At 45.7% G+C, this 11,194-nt stretch overlaps 1 long non-coding RNA gene across 3 annotated transcripts; it reads right to left on the bottom strand.

Annotated features, from left to right (window-relative positions):
* Positions 1-1,520: 1,520 nt before the first annotated feature.
* Positions 1,521-8,978, bottom strand: LOC127908274 (uncharacterized). Of its 3 annotated transcripts, XR_008066532.1 has the most exons (9): positions 8,679-8,978; positions 7,051-7,252; positions 5,917-5,964; positions 4,990-5,121; positions 4,304-4,638; positions 3,482-4,079; positions 2,016-2,187; positions 1,812-1,975; positions 1,531-1,614 (listed from the first exon to the last, which is right to left on the bottom strand). It is a non-coding gene; the product is annotated as an uncharacterized LOC127908274 (long non-coding RNA). The 3 variants fall into 3 exon arrangements; XR_008066533.1 differs by lacking the exon at positions 1,812-1,975 and having other exon boundaries at positions 1,521-1,614; XR_008066534.1 differs by lacking the exons at positions 1,531-1,614; positions 1,812-1,975; positions 2,016-2,187 and adding an exon at positions 3,280-3,481 and having other exon boundaries at positions 3,604-4,079.
* Positions 8,979-11,194: the final 2,216 nt, after the last annotated feature.

The following is an 11,194-nucleotide window of genomic DNA, read 5'->3' as shown; positions in this document are numbered from 1 at the left end:
CAGTACTACATCCCTTACATCACAACACACACCCTCTGCAACAGTACTACATCCCTTACAACACAACACACACCCTCTGCAACAGTACTCCTTACATCCCACACACCCTCTGCAACAGTACATCCCTTACATCACACACACACACCTCTGCAACAGTACTACATCCCTTACATCACAACACACACCCTCTGCAACAGTACTGCATCCCTTACACACAACACACACCCTCTGCAACAGTACTACATCCCTCATATCACAAACACAACACACATCCTCTGCAACAGTACTACATCCCTTACAACACAACACACACCCTCTGCAACAGTACTACATCCCTTACATCACAACACACACCCTCTGCAACAGTACTACATCCCTTACATCACAACACACACACCCTCTGCAACAGTACAATCCAACACAACACACACACCCTCTGCAACAGTACTACATCCCTTACAACACAACACACACCTCTGCAACAGTACTACATCCCTAACAAACACAACACACACCTCTGCAACAGTACTACATCCCTTACATCACAACACACACCCTCTGCAACAGTACTACATCCCTTACATCACAACACACACCCTCTGCAACAGTACTACATCCCTTACATCACAAACACACACCCTCTGCAACAGTACTCCCTTACATCCCTTCTGCAACAGTACTACAACACACACACACACTCTGCAACAGTACTACATCCCTTACAACACAACACACACCCTCTGCAACAGTACTACATCCCTTACAACACAACACACACCCTCTGCAACAGTACTACATCCCTTACAACACAACACACACCCTCTGCAACAGTACTACATCCCTTACAACACAACACACACCCTCTGCAACAGTACTACATCCCTTATCATCACAACACAACACACCTCTGCAACAGTACTACATCCCTACAACACAACACACACCCTCTGCAACAGTACTACATCCCTTACACAACACAACACACACCCTCTGCAACAGTACTACATCCCTTACATCACAAACACAACACACACCCTCTGCAACAGTACTACATCCCTTACATCAACAACACACACCCTCTCTGCAACAGTACTGCATCCCTTACAACACAACACACACCCTCTGCAACAGTACTACATCCCTTACAACACAACACACACCCTCTGCAACAGTACTACATCCCTTACATCACAACACACACCCTCTGCAACAGTACTACATCCCTTACATCACAACACACACCCTCTGCAACAGTACTACATCCCTTACATCACAACACACACCCTCTGCAACAGTACTACATCCCTTACAACACAACACACACCCTCTGCAACAGTACTACATCCCTTACATCACAACACACACCCTCTGCAACAGTACTACATCCCTTACAACACAACACACACCCTCTGCAACAGTACTGCATCCCTTACAACACAACACACACCCTCTGCAACAGTACTACATCCCTCCACAACACACACCCTCTGCAACAGTACTACATCCCTCATTTCACTACAACAACACACACCCTCTGCAACAGTACTACATCCCTTACAACACAACACACACCCTCTGCAACAGTACTGCATCCCTTACAACACAACACACACCCTCTGCAACAGTACTACATCCCTTACATCACAACACACACCCTCTGCAACAGTACTACATCCCTTATCACAACAACACAACACACACCTCTGCAACAGTACTCATCCCTTACATCACAACACACACCCTCTGCAACAGTACTCCATCCCACCTCACAACAACACAACAACAGTACACATCCTAATCACAACACACACCTCTGCAACAGTACTACATCCCTTACAACACAACACACACCCTCTGCAACAGTACTGCATCCCTTACAACACAACACACACCCTCTGCAACAGTACTACATCCCTTACATCACAACACACACCCTCTGCAACAGTACTGCATCCCTTACAACACAACACACACCCTCTGCAACAGTACTACATCCCTTACAACACAACACACACCTCTGCAACAGTACTACATCCCTTACATCACAACACACACCCTCTGCAACAGTACTGCATCCCTTACAACACAACACACACCCTCTGCAACAGTACTACATCCCTCATATCACTACAACACAACACACACCCTCTGCAACAGTACTACATCCCTTACAACACAACACACACCCTCTGCAACAGTACTACATCCCTTACATCACAACACACACCCTCTGCAACAGTACTACATCCCTTACATCACAACAACCTCTGCAACACACCCCAACAGTACTACATCCCTTACAACACAACACACACCCTCTGCAACAGTACTGCATCCCTTACAACACAACACACACCCTCTGCAACAGTACTACATCCCTTACATCACAACACACACCCTCTGCAACAGTACTACATCCCTTACATCACAACACACACCCTCTGCAACAGTACTACATCCCTTACAACACAACACACACCCTCTGCAACAGTACTACATCCCTTACAACACAACACACACCCTCTGCAACAGTACTCATCCTTACATTACAACACAACAACACAGTACACACATCCCTTCATCAACAACAGTAACTACATCCCTTACATCACAACACACACCCTCTGCAACAGTACTACATCCCTTACAACACAACACACACCCTCTGCAACAGTACTACATCCCTTACAACACAACACACACCTCTGCAACAGTACTCCATCCCTTACATCACAACACACACACACCTCTGCAACAGTACTACATCCCTTACAACACAACACACACCCTCTGCAACAGTACTACATCCCTTACAACACAACACACACCCTCTGCAACAGTACTACATCCCTTACAACACAACACACACCCTCTGCAACAGTACTACATCCCTTACAACACAACACACACCCTCTGCAACAGTACTACATCCCTTACATCACACAACACACACCTCTGCAACAGTACTCCATCCCTTAACATCACAACACACAACACCACCCTCTGCAACAGTACTACATCCCTTACATCACACACACAACACACCCTCTGCAACAGTACTACATCCCTTACATCACAACACACACCCTCTGCAACAGTACTACATCCCTTACAACACAACACACACCCTCTGCAACAGTACTACATCCCTCTGCAACAGTACTACATCCCTACAACACAACACACACCTCTGCAACAGTACTACATCCCCATACAACACAACACACACCCTCTGCAACAGTACTACATCCCTTACATCACAACACACACCCTCTGCAACAGTACTACATCCCATACAACACAACACACCCTCTGCAACAGTACTCCATCCCTTACATCACAACAACCTAACACACACCCTCTGCAACAGTACTACATCCCTTACAACACAACACACACCCTCTGCAACAGTACTGCATCCCTTACAACACAACACACACCCTCTGCAACAGTACTACATCCCTTACATCACAACACACACCTCTGCAACAGTACTACATCCCTTACAACACAACACACACCCTCTGCAACAGTACTACATCCCTTACAACACAACACACACCCTCTGCAACAGTACTACATCCCTTACATCACAACACACACCCTCTGCAACAGTACTGCATCCCTTACAACACAACACACACCCTCTGCAACAGTACTACATCCCTCATATCACTACAACACAACACACATCCTCTGCAACAGTACTACATCCCTTACAACACAACACACACCCTTTGCAACAGTACTACATCCCTTACATCACAACACACACCCTCTGCAACAGTACTCCATCCCTTACATCCCAACAACCTAACACACACCCTCTGCAACAGTACTACATCCCTTACAACACAACACACACCCTCTGCAACAGTACTGCATCCCTTACAACACAACACACACCCTCTGCAACAGTACTACATCCCTTACACCACAACACACACCCTCTGCAACAGTACTACATCCCTTACATCACAACACACACCCTCTGCAACAGTACTACATCCCTTACATCACAACACACACCCTCTGCAACAGTACTACATCCCTTACATCACAACAACCTAACACACACCCTCTGCAACAGTACTACATCCCTTACAACACAACACACACCCTCTGCAACAGTACTGCATCCCTTACAACACAACACACACATCCCTTACACACACACACCTCTGCAACAGTACTACATCCCTTACATCACAACACACACCCTCTGCAACAGTACTGCATCCCTTACAAACACAACACACACCCTCTGCAACAGTACTACATCCCTTACATCACAACACACAACCTCTGCAACAGTACTACATCCCTTACAACACAACACACACCCTCTGCAACAGTACTGCATCCCTTACAACACAACACACACCCTCTGCAACAGTACTGCATCCCTTACAACACAACACACACCCTCTGCAACAGTACTACATCCCTTACATCACAACACACACCCTCTGCAACAGTACTACATCCCTTACAACACAACACACACCCTCTGCAACAGTACTACATCCCTTAAAACACAACACACACCCTCTGCAACAGTACTACATCCCTTACATCACAACACACACCCTCTGCAACAGTACTCCATCCCTTACATCACAACAACACAACACACACCTTCTGCAACAGTACTACATCCCTCATATCACTACACACAAACAGTACACATCCCTCTGCAACAGTACTACATCCCTTACATCACAACACACACCCTTCTGCAACAGTACTACATCCCAGTACATCATCACAACACACACACCTCTGCAACAGTACTACATCCCTTACATCACAACACAACACACACTCTGCAACAGTACTACATCCCTTACATCACACAACACACACCCTCTGCAACAGTACTACATCCCTTACAACACAACACACACCCTCTGCAACAGTACTACATCCCTTACAACACAACACACACCCTCTGCAACAGTACTACATCCCTTACAACACAACACACACCCTCTGCAACAGTACTACATCCCTTACATCACAACACACACCCTCTGCAACAGTACTCCATCCCTTACATCACAACAACACAACACACACCTTCTGCAACAGTACTACATCCCTTACATCACAACACACACCCTCTGCAACAGTACTCCATCCCTTACATCACAACACACACACACACCCTCTGCAACAGTACTACATCCCTTACAACACAACACACACCCTCTGCAACAGTACTGCATCCCTTACAACACAACACACACCCTCTGCAACAGTACTACATCCCTTACATCACAGCACACAACCTCTGCAACAGTACTACATCCATTACAACACAACACACACCCTCTGCAACAGTACTGCATCCCTTACAACACAACACACACCCTCTGCAACAGTACTACATCCCTTACATCACAACACACACCCTCTGCAACAGTACTATCCCTTACAACACAACACACACCCTCTGCAACAGTACTACATCCCTTACATATCACAACACAACACACATTCTCTGCAACAGTACTACATCCCTTACAACACAACACACACCCTCTGCAACAGTACTACATCCCTTACATCACAACACACACCCTCTGCAACAGTACTATCCCCTTATCAACAACCTAACACACACCTCTGCAACAGTACTGCAACAGTACTTATCATCCCTACAACACAACACACACCCTCTGCAACAGTACTACATCCCTTACAACACAACACACACCCTCTGCAACAGTACTACATCCCTTACAACACAACACACACCCTCTGCAACAGTACTACATCCCTTATCACAACACACCCTCTGCAACAGTACACATCCTCTGCAACAGTAACACATCCCTCTGCAACAGTACTACCCTTACAACACAACACACACCCTCTGCAACAGTACTACATCCCTTACATCACAACACACACCTCTGCAACAGTACTCCATCCCTTACATCACAACAACACAACACACACCTTCTGCAACAGTACTACATCCCTTACAACACAACACACACCTTCTGCAACAGTACTACATCCCTTACATCACAACACACACCCTCTGCAACAGTACTACATCCCTTACATCACAACACACACCCTCTGCAACAGTACTACATCCCTTACATCACAACACACACCTCTGCAACAGTACTACATCCCTTATATCACAACACACACCCTCTGCAACAGTACTACATCCCTTACAACACAACACACACCCTCTGCAACAGTACTACATCCCTTACAACACAACACACACCCTCTGCAACAGTACTACATCCCTTACAACACAACACACACCCTCTGCAACAGTACTACATCCCTTACAACACAACACACACCCTCTGCAACAGTACTACATCCCTTACATCACAACACACACCCTCTGCAACAGTACTACATCCCTTACATCACAACAACACACTCTGCAACAGTACTACATCCCTTACATCACAACACACACCCTCTGCAACAGTACTCCATCCCTTACATCACAACAACCTAACACACACCCTCTGCAACAGTACTACATCCCTTACATCACAACACAACACACACCCTCTGCAACAGTACTGCATCCCTTACATACAACACACAACACACACCACAACACACCCTCTGCAACAGTACTACATCCCTTACATCACAACACACACCTCTGCAACAGTACTACATCCCTTACATCACACAACACACACCTCTGCAACAGTACTGCATCCCTTACAACACAACACACACCCTCTGCAACAGTACTACATCCCTTACATCACAACACACACCCTCTGCAACAGTACTGCATCCCTTACATATACAACACAACACACACCTCTGCAACAGTACTACATCCCTTATCACTACAACACAACACACACCTCTGCAACAGTACTACATCCCTTACAACACAACACACACCCTCTGCAACAGTACTACATCCCAACAGTACTACATCCCTTTACAACACAACACACACCCTCTGCAACAGTACTCCATCCCTTACATCACAACAACCAACACACACCCTCTGCAACAGTACTACATCCCTTACAACACAACACACACCCTCTGCAACAGTACTGCATCCCTTACAACACAACACACACCCTCTGCAACAGTACTACATCCCTTACATCACAACACACACCCTCTGCAACAGTACTACATCCCTTACAACACAACACACACCCTCTGCAACAGTACTACATCCCTTACATCACAACACACACCCTCTGCAACAGTACTCCATCCCTTACATCACAACAACCTAACACACACCTCTCTGCAACAGTACTACATCCCTTACAACACAACACACACCCTCTGCAACAGTACTACATCCCTTACAACACAACACACACCCTCTGCAACAGTACTACATCCCTTACATCACAACACACACCCTCTGCAACAGTACTGCATCCCTTAAATCACAACACACACCCTCTGCAACATTACTCCATCCCTTACATCACAACACACACCCTCTGCAACAGTACTACATCCCTTATATCACAACACACACCCTCTGCAACAGTACTACATCCCTTAAAACACAACACACACCCTCTGCAACAGTACTGCATCCCTTACAACACAACACACACCCTCTGCAACAGTACTCCATCCCTTACATAAACACACACCCTCTGCAACAGTACTGCATCCCTCATCCCACACAACACAACACACACCCTCTGCAACAGTACTACATCCCTTACAACACAACACACACCCTCTGCAACAGTACTACATCCCTTACATCACAACACACACCCTCTGCAACAGTACTACATCCCTTACATCACAACAACACAACACACACCTCTGCAACAGTACTACATCCCTCACAACATCACAACACACACCTCTGCAACAGTACTACATCCCTTACATCACAACACACACCTCTGCAACAGTACTATCCCTTACATCACAACACACACCTCTGCAACAGTACACATCCCTACATCACAACACACACCCTCTGCAACAGTACTGCATCCCTTACAACACAACACACACCCTCTGCAACAGTACTACATCCCTTACAACACAACACACACCCTCTGCAACAGTACTACATCCCTTACAACACAACACACACCCTCTGCAACAGTACTACATCCCTTACAACACAACACACACCCTCTGCAACAGTACTACATCCCTTACAACACAACACACACCCTCTGCAACAGTACTACATCCCTTATATCACAACAACACAACACACACCTTCTGCAACAGTACTACATCCCTTACATCACAACACACACCCTCTGCAACAGTACTACATCCCTTACATCACAACACACACCCTCTGCAACAGTACTACATCCCTTACAACACAACACACACCCTCTGCAACAGTACTACATCCCTTACAACACAACACACACCCTCTGCAACAGTACTACATCCCTTACATCACAACACACACCTCTGCAACAGTACTCCATCCCCTCATCAATAACAACACAACACACACCTCTGCAACAGTACTGCATCCCTTACAACACAACACACACCTCTGCAACAGTACTACATCCCTTATAACACAACACACACCTTTCTGCAACAGTACTACATCCCTTACAACACAACACACACCCTCTGCAACAGTACTACATCCCTTACATCACACAACACAACACACACTTCTGCAACAGTACTACATCCCTTACACAAACACAACACACACCCTCTGCAACAGTACTGCATCCCTTACAACACAACACACACCCTCTGCAACAGTACTACATCCCTTACAACACAACACACACCCTCTGCAACAGTACTACATCCCTTACATCACAACACACACCCTCTGCAACAGTACTCCATCCCTTACATCACAACAACACAACACACACCTTCTGCAACAGTACTACATCCCTTACATCACAACACACACCCTCTGCAACAGTACTACATCCCTTACATCACAACACACACCCTCTGCAACAGTACTACATCCCTTACATCACAACACACACACCTCTGCAACAGTACTACATCCCTTACAACACAACACACACCCTCTGCAACAGTACTACATCCCTTACAACACAACACACACCCTCTGCAACAGTACTACATCCCTTACAACACAACACACACCCTCTGCAACAGTACTACATCCCTTACATCACAACACACACCTCTGCAACAGTACTACATCCCTTATCACTAACAACACAACACACACCTCTGCAACAGTACTACATCCCTTACAACACAACACACACCCTCTGCAACAGTACTACATCCCTTACATAACAACACACACCCTCTGCAACAGTACTACATCCCTTATAACACAAACACACACCCTCTGCAACAGTACTACATCCCTTACAACACAACACACACCCTCTGCAACAGTACTACATCCCTTACATCACAACACACACCTCTCTGCAACAGTACTACATCCCTTACATCACAACAACACAACACACCCTCTGCAACAGTACTGCATCCCTTATAACACAACACACACCCTCTGCAACAGTACTACATCCCTTATAACACAACACACACCTTCTGCAACAGTACTACATCCCTTACATCACAACACACACCCTCTGCAACAGTACTACATCCCTTTATATCACTACAACACAACACACACCCTCTGCAACAGTACTAATCCCTTACAACACAACACACACCAGTACTACATCCCTTACAACACAACACACACCTCTCTGCAACAGTACTACATCCCTTACAACACAACACACACCTCTGCAACAGTACTACATCCCTTACAACACAACACACACCTCTGCAACAGTACTTACATCCCTTATATAACAACACAACAGTACTACACACACTTTCTGCAACAGTACTACATCCCTTACATCACAACACACACCCTCTGCAACAGTACTACATCCCTTACATCACAACACACACCCTCTGCAACAGTACTACATCCCTTACATCACAACACACACCCTCTGCAACAGTACTACATCCCTTATATCACAACAACACACACAACACACCTCTGCAACAGTACTGCATCCCTTACAACACAACACACACCTCTGCAACAGTACTACATCCCTTACATCACAAACACAACACACACCCTCTGCAACAGTACTACATCCCTTATATCACAACACACACACCTCTGCAACAGTACTACATCCCTCACAACAACACAACACACACACCTCTGCAACAGTACTACATCCCTTATAACACAACACACACCCTCTGCAACAGTACTACATCCCTTATATCACAACACACACCACTCTGCAACAGTACTACATCCCTTACATCACAACACACACCTCTGCAACAGTACTACATCCCTTATATCATCAAACACAACACATACCTCTGCAACAGTACTGCATCCCTTACAACACAACACACACCTCTGCAACAGTACTACATCCCTTACATCACAACACACACTTCTGCAACAGTACTACATCCCTTTATATCAACACAAACACACACCTCTGCAACAGTACTACATCCCTTACATCACAACACACACCTCTGCAACAGTACTATCCCTTACTGCAACAGTAACACAACACACACCCTTCTGCAACAGTACTACATCCCTTACATCACAAACACACACCTCTGCAACAGTACTACATCCCTTACACAACACAACACACACCTCTGCAACAGTACTACATCCCTTATATCACTACAACACAACACCATCTCTGCAACAGTACTACATCCCTTTACAACACAACACACACCTCTGCAACAGTACTACATCCCTTACATCACAACACACACCCTCTGCAACAGTACTACATCCCTTATATCACAACAACAACACACACCTTCTGCAACAGTACTACATCCCTTATATCACAACACACACCCTCTGCAACAGTACTACATCCCTTACAACACAACACACACCCTCTGCAACAGTACTACATCCCTTATAACACAACACACACCTCTGCAACAGTACTACATCCCTTATATCACAACACACACCTCTGCAACAGTACTACATCCCTTATAACACAACACACACCCTCTGCAACAGTACTACATCCCCTTACATCACAACACACACCCTCTGCAACAGTACTCATCCCTTACAACACAACACACACCCTCTGCAACAGTACTACATCCCCATATCACTACAACACAACACACACCTTCTGCAACAGTACTACATCCCTTATAACACAACACACAC

This window comes from Oncorhynchus keta, chromosome 17 (genome assembly GCF_023373465.1).
Source record: "Oncorhynchus keta strain PuntledgeMale-10-30-2019 chromosome 17, Oket_V2, whole genome shotgun sequence".
NCBI lineage: Eukaryota > Metazoa > Chordata > Actinopteri > Salmoniformes > Salmonidae > Oncorhynchus > Oncorhynchus keta.
This window is presented reverse-complemented; position numbering and strand designations above follow the sequence as displayed.